Raw genomic sequence first — 16,573 nt, forward strand, 5'->3', positions numbered from 1 at the left:
AAGCTCAATTTGCCCAGGATGAGAACTTCTCCCTCTCTCCTTCCGAATAACTTCTGGCTTCAGGACAGCTCCTATTGGACCAAAAGCTTCTCCATGGTCCTGTGCCTACCTTGATCCCCTAGGAAAGGCCGTCCTACTCCCTTCAGAGAGGCAACTAGACATTCTTGAACATGACTGGCCATAAAGAATGCCTACTTGAAGCCAGCAACCCATAAAACTGAGGCTGCCTTAGTACTGGAAGCAAGTATTGGAAATGACAGCAATATCTGTGAAAGGCTTTTCAATCTCTTTGCTCCCCCTTCCCTCCAAACCCTGTAGTCTAGAAACAGCTGCAGGTTGGAGATGATAAATGGCAGCTAATCTGTCTACACCTCATAAATCCACACCTGCCTACCTCTCAAGTAAGATCCCAATGTTGTCCTCCCACAAACAGTCTTGCTTTGGAAGAATTAAGGATGAAGGATCAGCATGTGAATGTTTTTAAAACCCACAGGTAACCTGTGGGCCACAGGAATGGAAAAATGGTGCCTCCCACTGATACAGGAATTACTCTGTTCATTTTGTCACCAGTTCCATACACATTCCAAAGCTTGAAGCACATTTGCTTCGAACTTTTCTTCCTCCAAATTAGCAAAGGCTTTTGTATAAGCATTCTCAACCTGATTCAGCAAGCAATTCACTATCTACTTCAAGGCCTTCTAAATCAAGAATTTTGTGCTGATGGAAGAGTATTGTAATCACCTGTGTTAATTTTAACTTACTGTGCACATCAGCATTTCTTTCATGGTTTCTCAGTCATAAAGGCAATTAGTTTTTATATTTTCAATGCTTTGGCCACTTCCAAAGGTACTAAAATATTTCTCCAAAGAGCACTATAATAAGGAGCACAAAGCATATCTTTGTGTCTTGTTAAGTCCATGACTGTAATTTGGCTAATCAGGAGCTTGTAAGTGCTAGAGCAGCTGGCAGAGTGTTCATGTACACAGTCATAACCCAGCCTAATACAGGCTAGATGACATACATATTCAGTAAATTGCATATAATCAATGAAATTGGCTGTGATGTAACTTTGCCTGTTATGAAAGGCACCAAATATTCATAATTCATACACACTGATAGTACAATGGAGATGTAGTATTAGATTTTGGAAACAAAACAAACAACTTATATCACAATAAAAGAGGTTGAAAGAAGTTAGCAAGAGACAGGCGATTCATTTGATTTAAGTATGTAAATTAAATTATTGTATGAGTCATACTAAAAGAGACAAATAGCTTTTTCTGGATGCTTTAAAGAAAAAAATAATATCTATGTCACATTCCATGAGGTATACAAACTCTAAAAAATGCAACTGGTACTGAGATCTCATGTATTTCCCTAAAAAAATATTGTATATCCAAAGAAGGTTAGCTTTGTTTAATGAAGCACATCACTGTGTCTTGCATATAGAGATCCACCTACTTGGATAATTAGCATGGCTTACATTAAAAATACCTCACAAACGGAATTCTCCAAACTTATAGAGCTGTAAGTACACAGTGCACTAGAGGCACATGCTTGTCTGAGAGTGAAGATCTGCATTTCCTTAAGCCTCCTCAGCAATATGTATGTCAGGCATAGGTGGGTTTTATTGTTCACTGCATAATGATTCACTACAGAAAGGGTCATAAGTTGAGCTGCTCAAAACAAGTGCTGTTTTGTTTGGTTGATCTCTCCTCTCCTCTCCTCTCCTCTCCTCTCCTCTCCTCTCCTCTCCTCTCCTCTCCTCTCCTCTCCTCTCCTCTCCTCTCCTCTCCTCTCCTCTCCTCTCCTCTCCTCTCCTCTCCTCTCCTCTCCTCTCCTGTCCAGGAGGTTGGAATTAGATGATCTTAAAGGTCCCTCCCAACTAGAAAAATTCTATGGTTCCATGAAATAAAATGCCTATTATAATAGTCTTTTTATTTCTTATATATTATATTATATATAATATTATATATATATAATGTTATATATATATATATATAATGTTATATTATATTATATATATATGTATATTTTTTCTCTAGTTTATTTTTCTGATCTTTTTTGTACATGGTCATGGAAAGAAAGTAGGGAAGAGCCTGAAGGGTGGAAGGGCATCATTATCAGTCTCCCTTAGACAGCCTTAGAGCCTTAGAATTCAATTTAAAGGCTACCAGAAAATAAATAAATTATAAAAACAAAACAAAACAACAATTGAAGTATTTAATTAATGTGATAAAAATAATGTATTTCATCATCTGTAAACAATGATAATCACATTTGTTACAATGAAAAACGATGTAAACATTTTGGATTTTGAGAATGCCCGAAAATTAAAGTCCTGTTACATTATGATTAATTGATTCCGGGTGGTTCTTGTCGAGTAATTTTATGCTTAATGAGAGTCCTTCCATTCCGTTTGTTATTCATTCTCCTTTCATAGGAACTATTATGGTCTCAGGTGCAAATTTAAACTGTCATAAAGTATAGATCTTTAGAAAAATAAATGATATCTCCAAGATTTATTAACACTTTCTCTTAAAAATAAAATAAAAATAAAAATAAAATAAAAAAAAACAGAACAAAACCACACAACTCAATTTCAAAGAATTCAGGTTGATTTATGTTTTTACAAAAGAAAAATCTGTTCCAGTGAATTTGTACTTTTTTTATCAGCTGTGAGAACCAGAAAAAGTAATCAGGATAACCTGTTAAGAACTACATAGTATATATGTCACCTCTCCATAAGTCTGTACATCAGTGTTAGGTATGCCCCAAATATATTTAATAGCCGTACCATTCCCTGCTTGACGCAGCCAAAAGTCCATCAGGAGACTATTGTTGGTTTGTAATTAATTAAGGGAGCGATGCCTGCAGTCATTACAGTGCATGGATATTGGCCAGAAGCCATATTTACTTTTTGCAAATTTCATCTTGTCAAGCAGCATCAGGACACATTTTTTTATATTACCTTATCCTTTATGACAGCTGATATGATCACAGCATTACACAACGTGGACTGAACATTGACATGCAATAGATTGAAATATGACAGAGAAAGTGGGCTTTGTATAAAAAAATACAACTTTTTTTTTCTGAAAATGAATGTGAAAGGATACAGAATGAAATGTTTGCCTGTAATTTGTAATCTGTATTAAATTGAAGTCCCTTGTCCTCCCCACACATTGCACGAATGTGCATAACATGCCACCAAGACAAAGGTTGCTTCTGACTCTGCATATACAGTGACAGTCCATGTGAGTGGAGACACAGAAACTTCCAGTTCAACAGCAGGTACAACTAGAAATGCACTGTAGATCTGCAGATGTCTATGTAGAAAATGAAATTTATGGTTGCAAATGAACTGGGGGGAGCCTTTGTTTTCTCTGCAACACTTAGAACTGAAATGGCAGGACCCAATGAGTTCCTTGAAACCGTACTTTGCCCATGGTTTTTGAGCTATATACACACACAGCCTCTGGGGAAGGAAGGTGGCTCCACTAAGCAGCACCCACACCACTCAAGTAGATGCTGTCCAGCTCTTGCAAACTGTCTTGTGCCTAAGATGGAAGATAACACTGGAAGAAGTGCAGATGTAATTCTTGCAAAAGTTGGCAGGGGGTGCAAATACTCACAGCCCATACGACACTCAGCTATTGCTACCATTCCTTTCTCCTTGTGCATAATTCATCCTTGCTGGCATATGATAACTGATGTAATATGTAATATGATCTACTTTACATTGGCTATTGATGTCTGATTTGCAGTCACTGAACTGGTATGTGACTGTTCCTTGCTCACACCAGGAGCCCACGCCTTTCTTAGGCATCCAATTGCACTGTCTATTGCAAACTTTACTCCATAAAAGTGAAGTTGCTTGAAGAGTATCATTTTTCATTGTGATATGTGCGATTAATATGGTGTATGGTTGATGAAATGCATAATTTTAGTCACATTAATTAAATACTGGCTCAATTCTCCTCTGGGAGCCATTAAATGGAATCTTAAGTCTGTATGAATGAGGTCATCTCACAGCAGTACCTGTTTCAGCATCCGATAGAGTTTGTCACAATTGGGGCTGTGACTATTTGGAAGCGTTCAGCAATGTTTGCGCTTGTACCACACCACCTCAACAAGAAAGCATTCCTCCTCTCAGCTCTGAAGAGCCACAGCCCCTCAAAAGGAGAAGGAAGGCCTTGTTTGCCCCATCCTTGAATTGTTTCGAGCTTGGTGTGAGGGGAAGCAAAGCTATGACTTTCAGGGGCAACGGCAATGTGATCTCTGCTTTCTCTCCTGTCAGACAACACACTGTGCTACACAGTGCCTACAGTGTGCTTACTGTAGCTATGAAATCCTCCTCCAGGAGATTGATTTGTGCAAATGGAATCATTCTGTGGCAGATGGAAATGATATGCTCAAAACAGCATCCCACCCCCATCAGTAAATGATCCTCTTACATGTGCGAATTCATTATCTCTGTAGAGGCAATGCGGAATTGAGCCATGACATAATCCAAGGTTATCTTTCAGGAGGAGATGAAGCTGCCTGGCGTAATGTATTGATTGATGAAGATAGAGTGTCTACAAATGAATATATGATCTGCTCAAATTAAAAGAAAATTCAATTCACAGGCTAAAATAGCACTGAGATAGCATTAAGGATGAGATAGAAACCAAACAGTCAGGAAATTCTGCAGTAAAAAGCATGCCCTGTCTCATCTGTGACTTTTCTGGCTTTTGTAACTTTATGCCTTAAATGTAATTATTGAGATAAAATTTTCATGTGTGTCCCTATTTTTTCAATTGTGAGACAGTATTTTAGAAAGCACATTTTTAGGATGAACTATGTCTGTATAAGGTCAATACCTCTGGTAAACAGAGCACAATGCATTTAATATATTCTTGACTTGCAGAGTATGTACCTGTGGGTGTTTGTTTTCTGTTTTCTTTTAAATTATTTAATAATATTTTGGTATTAAGACTTACACAAAAGAAGAAAAACAGGAATTTTTTTTGCAGAAGAATAATATTTTGATAACCACAAGTGCTTATTTGTTTAGCCTCTCTATATATACATGGATCATGCAATCACCATGCCAGTCCACTACTCACAGAAACAGTGTTTTGGTTTCAGAGGATGCATTATCACATAAACTGTTTATGGTTCACATGGTGAACAAAGTGTTTTAAATGGAAATTCATAGCTTTAAATTAAGTGTGAAATTTTAAAAAGGGGAAAAATTACTTATTCTGTATGTAATCTTTCTAAGAGTTTCAGCAGTTGCATGCACTCATGCACGCACAGCTGCACACAATCACTCCATTTTATCTTTACTGTGGATAGAATGTTTTGATTAGAACCTTTCCTGCCCGAGTCTGAGAGCTATCGGTGGGGTTACTCCAGCAGTGAGGTCCAAATAGGACACAGATGTCAGCTGTGCATCTGGTCACAGGCAGGGAGCCAGGCCTGCTGGCCTTGCTGAATGGCCATGGCCTCGGCCAGAGCCTGCTTCAGACTTTTGCCATCACTTCCTGAAACAATGTGCAATGTGACAAGGGATTTCAGGTTCTCCAGATGGGGAACTGAACTCTGAGGACTGCTCTAATCATGGCTGTGGATGTTGTTTTGGAGCGCTGACTCGGTCTCTTTGTCTCTTTCTCTGTATTTTTAACATATACATTGGCATGCAGTCATGTTATTGCATCCAGGAGCAAAGACAAAGCTCCAGGATGTTTTTATGACCTCTTCTGAAACTCCTACTGGACAGAAGAGTAACATGCCTGGTAACGCAAGGGCATTTGACATCAAAATACCAAGAATTTTTTGAAGATTGAGAATGTATTGGAACGGGTTTGTATGTTAGGTATTGCATTTTTCTGGTGAAGAATTGCATCTCACTTCCTCTATTTTTATCTCTTGAACATCTGTTGAATCTAAACTGCATTAGATATCCCGCTCACTCTAAAGTAGGTCAAAGATATCTCAGGCCTCAGAATACTTTAGGGATCAGGGTAAGAATGTCCTCCCCCAAGTCAGTTATGCCTGGGCATGTTACAGAGAGCCTGTTCTATCAGAGAAAACCATGCTGGAGCAAATATCTTGCCAGTGATGAAGGAGATGAATTGTAGCAGAACATAGAACTGTCACAGGTTTGTTTGTTTGTTTGTTTTTCACTGTTTTCCTGTACATAGTGACTTTTTTTTTTTTTTTTTTCTGGAAGATATTCTATTCAAAATTTCTTACCTCTTAAAAAACAGGTCTTAGAATGTACAATTCTGCATGCTCTGCTGTGTTGATGAAAGAGATTTCATGACGGAAAAGTAATACAATTATTATTACTATTTTTGGTCATCTGCAAAAAAGTGACTCAGGATTTAATGCTATCAAAAAAGCAGCTGTTCAGGTGTATATGCCCATTATATTAATTATATTTCTGCCCAAACTCATGATGTTTTAGTGACATTTTTACTCTGATGTGAGAGCTCTAACACTTTCATGAATTATAACAGCAATAATAAAAATTAAAATCCTCTTCTTTACACAATTGTATAAGTCAGGGCCATTAAATTTCAGCCACTATTCAAGATACTAAAGGGTGATCCTATTCTCATTCATGTAGTTAGGGGTCCTTTAGAATTAGATTTTATTGAAATTCCCTTAATGATACAGTAGTATATCAACTTATACCACAGTTTCTTTCAATAGACACATTGTGAATTTGCTTTTTGCACTATTTCATATAAAATATGTGTTAACTTGGTTTGGAACTTGATCCTTGAGATCCCTTCCAACCCAAGCCGTCCTATGATTAACCTATAGAAATTGCTGTGTAGCCGCAGGAAAAATGCACTTCAACCTGAAAGTGACATTGAATAGCAAGACAGAAGTTGAGAGTGGATTTGAAGTGACAGACAAAGCTCAAATATATGTCATTCAGATACCAGTATTTTATGTAAGAGCACTACTTGCATGAGCAAGTGATCGGAGCCGCCTTACATGAAATGCAGCCCTGCATGGACATGAAACTGTCTCTGTCTCAAGGAGAAATTAAGCACCTATTTCTCAACGTTTCCAAATGATGTGGGCATTGGAGCCCTTTCAGAAAGTTTGGCCCTAGATTTTGCAGGGGTGACTGTTGTAGTGATCACGTTGTTTCAAAGAAGTCAGAAAACTGCTTATCCTGAAATGAACACTGGAACATGCCCTGGCACAATTACCTACTACCACCTCCAGCAAATTGGACACTGCACTGCAATACAAGCATAATACTTTGTGATGATATTCCCTATTTGGACTCTGAGGTAGGATTTATGCAAACTAACTACAGATGTTGAAAACCTGAAGTCCCCAGTGAATAAGTCATGGAAAAATGAGTTGTGAAAAAGAGGTACTTTAGTGTATAGCACATCTTACCCAAAAGTAGGTCTATCTGCCTCTTAAAAGTAGTTATAGTCTCAGTAACATTAACTCCAGCTTGGTACCAAATGGATGTCAAAATGCCCTAGTCTTCCTTTTAAATCTGCTTCAAAGGAATTTAAACTACTTAAGGGCCAATTTACTATTTATTCCATAAATATACTGCCCATTACATAATTATAAGTAATTCTGTATGCATACAGAAATCTGCATCAGTGCAGTCTTAAATGGACAGTAACATAAAGCTTCTTTTCTCAGCTAATGAGTGATAGGTGGGTTGATAAGGCTTTTCTTCCTTTAGTTTCATTTGTTTGTTTTTTTAATATCTATGTCTATTCTATTTTAAGGTAGACAATATACTCTCTGAGTGCTATGAACTAAAAGACCTAAAGAGTGAGGAGATAAATCAGCAGCACATTGTTTTCAAACTTTTATCCAGTTACATGCTAATAACATATATGCCACTCCAGCAGTACTAAAGGAGCGAGCTCCACACACCCTTTCAACCTGCTGTCGATCCACACTGTTGGTTACTGTGACACTTGTTTTTTGCCTGTCCAGCAGCACTGGACAACTGAAAACCCCAGATTACATACCTAGGTCCTCAGTTTGCTCAGTGCTCCTCTGGAAAAGAAACCCAGTAGAGACCCAATGGGTGCCAGAGCAGGGAGCTGCCTTGAGTTATACATCAGGAAACACTGCTGAGACTTGTGCCCTGTGTTACAATGGGCAAGTCTTAAATGTAGCCACCCCGTAGAGCAGGGACGTTTCTTGCTGGTTTACAGGCTGCCAAACTTTAGGAGACCCAGCCTGGACAAGTTTCCCAAAACCAGATACCTATAGGTCCTGTTGAGTAACTGAGTCTTGTTCACATATCCTGTTTTCAAACAGTGGCAGAGGAATAGCATTTGTGCTATTCAAACACTATCTTGCTTATGGTACAGTCCCTGGAGAAGACATTAGATGCAGGTGTTCTCCTTCAAAGAATCATAATCTGCTTCCTTCTTTAATTTCCCATCTTACTGATTAGGATATTCACCTGAAATATTTGGAAAAGAGGCTTTCCTGCTCAGACAAGAGTAGAAACCTGGGTCATCTGCTTGGTGGAAAGAAGCCTTAGGCAATACCACCATTACATGGAAAACAACCATCACCATCCCTTTCTTTTCCAAAGTCCTGAAAGCAAAGGGAACTACAGCTGCATTTTAACAAGGAAGCCTGTCCAGAGATTTTCTGTTCACTCCAATAACATCTGCAGGCTGGAGAAGCTGCACAAGGACTTGTCACATTCTGGCTCAGTTAGACAGACCTGGCCATAATGTGGCTCTTATAAGTGCTGAGAGCTACATCCACCTGCAACAGTGTCTCAGCTTGTCATGAGAGCACAAAAGTAGTTGCAAGGAAGTGAAGCCTTTTGAGTTTGCAGCTTTGGACTGGTGAAGACCTATAGTGTCTTTTAGATTTAGCTCAAAGTCAACAAATAGTGTTTTAGTTCCTGATTTGTATTCCATTATAGCCAGCTCCCAGCAACAAATTCCTCACTAGCTTTAACTAGAGAAGGCTAAACTCTTCCACTGATTGAAGGGAGCTTGCAAGCAGGAGGGAGACTAACTTTTTACATGGTCTGATAGCAACAGGACAAGAGGAAATGGCTTTAGACTAAAAGAGGAGAGAGTTAGGTTAGATATTAGGAAGAAATCTTTTATTCAGAGGGTGGTGAGGTGCTGGCACAGGCTGCCAGAAAGCTGTGAGTGCCCATCTCTGAAGGTGCTCAAGACCAGTGAGGATGGGGTGCTGGGCAGCTGAGCTGGTGGCTGGCAGCCTTGCCAATGGCAGGGGGTTGGAACTAGATGATCTTTAAGGCCCCTCAACGTAAGCCATTCTGTGGTCTTACGAGTCATCAGATTACTGCATATTTCAGTGATTTTACTCTATGGACAGCCTTACTTTACAGTCTCAGGGAGGGAAAACAGCATATTTACTCTGAGCTGCCATTAGCAGAAACGCCTACTGGACAGGACAGTATTTTCCAAACCAGGCTTTCTTAGAGTCTAAATAAATAACAAATAAAATCAGCAGATCCCTTTGTTGTGTAAAACTGGAATGGAAAAGAAAGCAGCCCAACTGGTGACTGTTATGTTTGGTCTCTCTGGAGTCATTATGCCTGAGGAAAAAAAAAAAAGAAAAGCCCTATCAAAACCAGAGCTGCCTAATGGACTTTGGGTTATGTTGCTTACAAAGAAAGATATGAATCACTGTTGTTTTACCACCCGTGAATTGGACCATTAGTTTTAAAACCTTATAGAACAGTTAAATAACACTCCTTTGTTGTTTTTTTTTTTTTGCTGTTGTTTTTGTTTTTATTTTTTTAAACTAATCTAACATAACATTTTTGTGTTGTGTGATAAAATAAGCTAAGAATGATACATTTAAAAAGAAAGAGAAACAACACGAATTTGAAGAAACAGAAAAATACTGAAATTTCTGAAGTCCTTTATCTCATAAAGAGTAAAGGTAGGAATGATTTTTTCCTTTTCTTTATTGACATGCTCTCATGAAAAAGAAAGGGATCAGAATAGTGCGGTCTATCTTTAGAGACATCTATTTCATTTTGCCTTGTATGGAAAAGCTGAACAGAAGGGGAGGATCCTGGCTGCTGTCATTGAAGTTTCAGAGTAAGAGTGAATAAAAGCACAGCTGCCAGAAATGATACATTGATGCCTAAAGTCTAAAGTCCAAATATTTCATTTTCTCATTAAAATGTGTTTTTATTGACAGTGGATGTAAATAGGCTGGGAGGTTCATTTCTTTCTGTCTGGAGAAATGAACAATGGAAAACATCATTTCAGTATCAGAAGCAATATAAATACAGCACAGGTTCAATCTGACCACTGCAGATAGTGCATTGGTGCTGGTCCAGAGTTCACTGACATTGCGCAGGGGCTGAACCTTGGAAAATTCTCGGTAGAATTCCCAGCAGAAATGCCTTAAATACAGAAGACTTGCCAGTAAATCAGAATTATCACAATATTTTCAATGTCCTCAAGTTTCAGCTTTCCAAAATGTGGAGTAAACATATAGATCATAGTCAGTGCATGTTTATCTGATTTTTAATCTTTGTTTATTTATTTTTAGGATCTTGTGTAACTAAATTAACCATAGCAATGTCTGACTGATACAATCCCAAACACAATAAAAATCCTACTGCTGCTTAAACGGTCAAATTTGGCCAAGCTATTTTAAGGGTAATCTCTGTTTTTATTCTACAATAAACCCCACAGGGGTGATCTCTAAATGGTTGCAAAAAGTGCCTGGCTGAACTATTGGCCTGCCCCACAAGAATTGAAGGTTGGGACTGCTCTTCCCATTGGCCACATCTAGAACAGGACCAAGGTGTCTCTGAGCTAAGCACTTCACTGTCTTGGATGTAACAACCAGCTCCTAGTTGAGAACACAGAATTAGATGCCTGCAATCATTATTGAGGGAGAATTACATGACTCAGACTGGCAACCTAATCAAGTCTACAGACTGAGATCCTAGGGGCAGGAAGCAAGCAAACGTAACTTTCCTAGTTTATTCACACTCCCTTCTTATTTAACTTATTCAAGTTTCATGAAACAACTCCACACAGGGTCACCAGCATAACTTTTACTGGTGGATGCTCAGAGTCTTTGAAAAACTGTGTGTTTTCACTGTGGCAGCCTGCTGGCAGTAGTTCACTTCCACTCACAAGTGGGATGCAAGCTGCCACCAGACATGCTCTAGACCAGGACAGCCATGGGACACACCCTACACAAACACTGGAAAGCTGCAGTTTAAGACCTATGGATTGGTCATTCCTGTACAGGTCATGGACCTAAGGCAGGTGCCAGTTGGTGCTATTGAGCCTCTCTGAAAAGAAATGTCACTTCAGGTACTTGAGGAAAAAAATGAGAGAAATATGAATAAAGACATTTTAATGCTGTTTAAAATTAATCATTTTATCTAGCTCAAGGTCTCTAGATATGGTTTGCTCTTTGTTCTGTTCATCTGTTTCTTTATTTTGTGAGGTAAAACAAGCTACCTGGTCTAAGAACACCTTAACTGATTCATCTTCAAGATGGAAGATGTATCTCCCTTGCATGGCATGCATGAAAGATTCTAACTGGAAAGCCCTCTAATATAGCAATGTATGTCAAGTACTTAGACAAACGGCCCATGTTTACCTCTGTGACCTTGGATCAAAAGCTACACAATTATCCCCCTAGAATGAATGTTCGTTTTTGTTTCTTGACTTAGAAAGAGAGAAGAATGAGCAGGTGGAAATTCTAATTTTTATATCTTTAAGGTCTTTTCTAATTATATTTTGTTTTTCTTTCAAAATATTTCCCTGGCCATCCTCCAAACTGAAGGTATAGGAAGAATGATTTGAAAGAAGAGGAGGAAACTATAATGAAGACGCTAATGAAAAACATTAAGCAGCATCTTAATTCCATATCCCCAAAACATGAATTGATATCTACATTTCACTGACCTCAGTGAATATTCACATTAAAGGACACAAGCTTTCAAATCAGGTATTCATTGCAGTTTCTTTCAAAATGTTGGAAGAATTCTCTTCACATTTTATACAAGAATGATAGATGGTAGGAATACAATAAAACTTGGGAAGTTGTTTGAGATTCCAAAATTCAATGGGATAAAAACAACCAGAAAAAAAAAAAAAAAAAAAAAAAACAACAACTAAACATATTGTAGCCAAAACTCACATATTTTCTTAACACAGGCAGCAATGAAATTACCTTGTCAGCCTCAAGCAAGTTACTAAAGCATTTCACCTCTAGTATTCCTTCAACTACCTGTTTTGTGAACAAAGTCTGCACTATATTCTCTCTCCGCACATGCCCCCACCTCCCCCCAGCTTTCCTTTATACCCATCATCTCCTACACCACCCTTAGCCATGAAAACTGTTGCAGTCTTCGGTGAACAATTTGCAATTCCAGTTCCAACAGAACAAACAGCAACTTATAGTCATATGACAGCCAGAGAGGACTTCACCTGGAACCAGAACGGAGTCATCCTACACTTAGATAAATTAAAGATCATCCAACACTAAGTCTAACCATACCCCAAAACGTCACGAGTCAGTATAAATAGAGCAGAAGTGGTCATCACAAGCAGCACCACCTGCTTGATCTCTGTGGATTAATTAATATAGAAACTCACCTGGGACCCCCCAGACAGCTCTCTTTTCAAGTCCTTTCTATGGAAGATTAAAATTTAAGCTAGCTCAAAGCTTTCTCAGGATCTGTTGAGTACACAGATGTCCCTGGTGAGGTCTGATGGTCGTACTTCAAAGTGAAGCTCCTGCTACTCTCTTGCAACCCAGCTCCTAAGTGAGGGGAGCAGTTGAGCTTAGTTAAACAGTTACCAAGCAAAAGTCATTTTCTTGCTCTGCTGTGCAAAAGGTTGTTCTAAATATTATTTTCACTACTTATTAAACTCTACTAAAAGGGGAAACACTCTCTTGACAATAACCCTTTGGCTCAGCCAGTCAGTAAATAATGTGTTTTGGGTATTGCTAGGCTATCTTAATTAAGATTTATAATCTAGGTCTTCATTCATTAAGACTGTGGGTTTTGCTTTATTGTGTTTTATTTTATTTTTTATGGAAAGGAACGACATGTTTTTATAATTCATAGACTTACAAATAATTTATAAAACTATTTTCTATTTTAAAGCCTACTTCATGGCATATGAAAACATCTCTTCATGATTTTGAAAAGTTATTATTTTCTCATAACAAGAAAATCATAGTTTGGAAGGAAAAATCATCTGTGATTAAGACTAATTTTAAAAAAATTGTGTTACAAAGTCTGTTCCTTATTTATATCAGTTTGATTTAAAGATTTTTATCAGACTGTTCCATTCGTCTTATGTCTGTCTGAAGGAGTAGATTTAACTTAATGAAAAACTTCCATCTCATGTACTATCCCAATTTTGGGTCAGCCTTTTTCTCATCTACCTGGAACAGGGTTCTGGCTAACAGGTAACATGACACTCACTTGGGATAATTTTTTAGCACTCCAAGGGCATCAAAGAAACTATGAATACCACTGGAAGACCCTCATCTGTGTTTTTATTGATGGTGCATTTAAGCAAAACAAAGCATGATCAAGTTTATGCTTTGCAGAAGACCATGGATCTGGCTTTCCCCATTATAATTTTTCTAGTCTTAACATATAAAGAAAGTCCATCATCATGAACTTTAACACAGAAGGGTGTTTGAATTAGGTGATTCATATACTGCAGAATTCTAATTTAGATGTTTCAGTTCCTGTTTAGATTTGGTTAAACTTAGCCTGACACTGGCACTAGGGAACATTACCAAAGTATTTGAATCAAGAGCTGTCTATTATTTCTCGAATACTCAAGCATTTTCCAGTTTGAAGAGCAAGGATAAGGTCTGTGTATGCAGTGTGTGTATTTCTGCCTGTCCCTTCTGGAAAGGAGAGAAGAAAGGAGAAGTCAAAAGGACTAAAAAAAGTCCAAGAAGGGTAAATTAGTTACTTGATATAAACTATGTCACTGTATCACTGACATTTTCCAGTTCTTCCTGCTTGTCTGTAATCCTTTGACCATCGAAGAACACCCAGTAATAGTAACATTAGTTACAGTTGATGAAAAGCGCTAATAAGTTCAGTTATTATGCTTTCTACTGACACTTATCCAGCAAAGAGCAGAGTGGAGAATGACATAGACCAAAAGCACTAACACATTGTATTGATAAAAAGTCTTCAAATGCACACTGAAAAATCAATCCACTGCTTTAGTGACTGATGTCTGCTTCTTTTGCAGTATTCACTGCCCTCAAATGTACTAATTAGATTAGTTTTTGCTATGATGCTTGAAAACCTTTGTGCTGAATGGCTTTGTGGCTTCATAAATCATCATTAAGTATTAAAAAATCCCCACTCATATTAAGAAATCTGCAGCAGAATGCTATCAGAAAGCTCAAACAGAAATTATTCAAGATTGATAATTTGTCTTGATTCTTCCCACAGAAAGAACTGGCAAAACCAGTGGATCCTCAGTGCTGAAGGTCCTGACAGTAAAAGGAATTGCAATCAGAATTGTCACATGCATAGTGTCAAAATGCTGTATGTCAGACATCCTAAAATAGTAAAAGTTGTTTAAAAAGAATTAAGAAATGCAATAGAAAGCACAGTTGAGTGTCGTGTATCTTTTGCTTCTGTTTTCAAAGTGAGTAAACACTGAGCACTTAGAGTGTCATGGGTCTGTGCTGACAGGTATTTACAAGACCTGAAAACAGGGACTTTTAAAGATCTACTTTTTATGACAAGATCTGCAGGACAGTTATAAAAGGCAGCAACCTTGGATCCTTGCATTTTATTCACACCTGAATAATTGTTTTGCTCTGTGATCTTGTGTAAGTTTTTCATTTCCAAAGGATGGAAGGATAAAGATTAAATATGGAATATCGTAATGGTGACACATTCAGCATGAGTCTGAAGAGTCATGCAAAGCATGTCCAAAAAAAAGTGAGTCAGAAATTTTAATATCAGAGGAAATAGTTCATTCAGACTTAACCTAAAACATGGAAAAGTAATTTTTCTAGGTAGATTTTTTGAAATATAGAGATAAATATGCTGCCTTTTTATTTCCAGAATATGGACTTATGGACATTAAAAATGGGAACATGAAGTGGAATGAACACAGAGCATTCAAAGAAAACAGATTCAATGAAAAAGTCTCAGTAAAGAGGACAGGAGGAAAAAAAAAAAGAAGAAAAAATGTGCAATTGATCACAAAAGGAAAAACAAAATGTGTACTGTAATTAAAGTGGCAAGACAGCTACTTGATCTTAATTGCAAATAATTTCTCTGTGTTTAACAGCTCTTCCAAGGCTGTAACAAATATGGTTATTCTCTAGATTAAGAATGTTTTCACCATTTAACACAGACATTTATGCCAAGTGTCTAGAATTCTGCAATCACAGCCTTTTAGAAACTAAAGTAGCAGATGTGTTCCAGCAGTCAAGGATTGTATGAACGGCGATACACTTTCTAGAATAAAGCTGAAAGCAGATTTAAGAACAGTTGAAAAGTGGCATTTTACTTGAATGTAGGTCAAGAATCCATAAAGAACTGTTTCGTTTTCTTTGAGTATATTATCCTGTTATCTCTTCCTTTGGTTTTGGAATCTATGATTTTGACCTGGTTTCCTAATAGCTGCTTTATTTCTATAGTGTTTCATTTCTGCGCCAGTGGGGCAACAACAGTTTTAACAAGACGAAGATTTTATCAGAGTTCTTCTGTGGTGATCCACAGAGTCTGCAACGCTCAGTTTATTTCATTGTCCTTTTGCACTGTAGTTCTTCAGTATTCAGAGCCTGGATATAAGAGCAAAAGCAATGACGACAACGAAACAAACAAGCAAAAAGCCTCCTGCTGCAATCTGTGAGTCACTGGTGTTATTTTGCCACAGCTTTACTCCTCTGTTTTATCCTACAGTATTTTGCTGGGTTTTTTTTTCCTTCATTAGGGTATTGAGAAACCCAGTAGGAAATTCTGGATGAACTTGTTTCTGACAAAGTCATGCTCTAAAATTCAGTTTGTGTACTTCAGGGAGAATGAAGTCTCCAGAATACACCAATTTCACTGCTTTGAAGGAAGTGGAACAATATTAGAAGCCAAGTTCAGTGATTCACCTCCTAAGGGAGGCAGAGAGGACTCACAGAATTGTTTCAGACTGCTTTTGCAGTCTACCTAGGGACTGTCCCATACTCTGGGCTTGAGAGATTACAGAACGTACAGAACGTTGCCCACTCTCCTCTACTGTCCTCTGTCTATTTCCCCAGAAAATCATTGTTCTGGGAACAGCAAGAAAAGGCAATTTCATTTTATTTAATAGATCATTTTTCTATTGTGTCAGCTCACCACAGGGGAGCTACTTGAGGCTCAGAAGACATTTGAGATGCTCGTAAATATTTGACAGAAGAAAACTTAAACTCAGAATTGTGCTGTTATCAATACATAGCTTCTGGGGCATCTTATGAAAATGTCTTTATTACAAGGAACTTCAGCTAAGACAGAGGCCACCACTAAAAACATCTCTGGTTTTTGACATGAACATTCATAATGATGCTCCTCAGT

The 16,573-nt window shown here is 37.9% G+C and overlaps 1 long non-coding RNA gene across 6 annotated transcripts in view; it reads right to left on the minus strand.

Moving 5' to 3' along the window:
- Positions 1 to 12,771, minus strand: part of LOC125693008 (uncharacterized) — a 103,712-nt gene extending 90,941 nt beyond the window's left edge. For all 6 annotated transcript variants that reach the window (XR_007376965.1, XR_007376960.1, XR_007376964.1 and 3 more), the window contains exon 1: positions 12,624 to 12,771. This is a non-coding gene — a long non-coding RNA (uncharacterized LOC125693008). The remainder of the gene's footprint in view (positions 1 to 12,623) is intronic.
- Positions 12,772 to 16,573: the final 3,802 nt, after the last annotated feature.

Source organism: Lagopus muta, chromosome 1 (genome assembly GCF_023343835.1).
Source record: "Lagopus muta isolate bLagMut1 chromosome 1, bLagMut1 primary, whole genome shotgun sequence".
In the NCBI taxonomy this organism is placed as follows: domain Eukaryota; kingdom Metazoa; phylum Chordata; class Aves; order Galliformes; family Phasianidae; genus Lagopus; species Lagopus muta.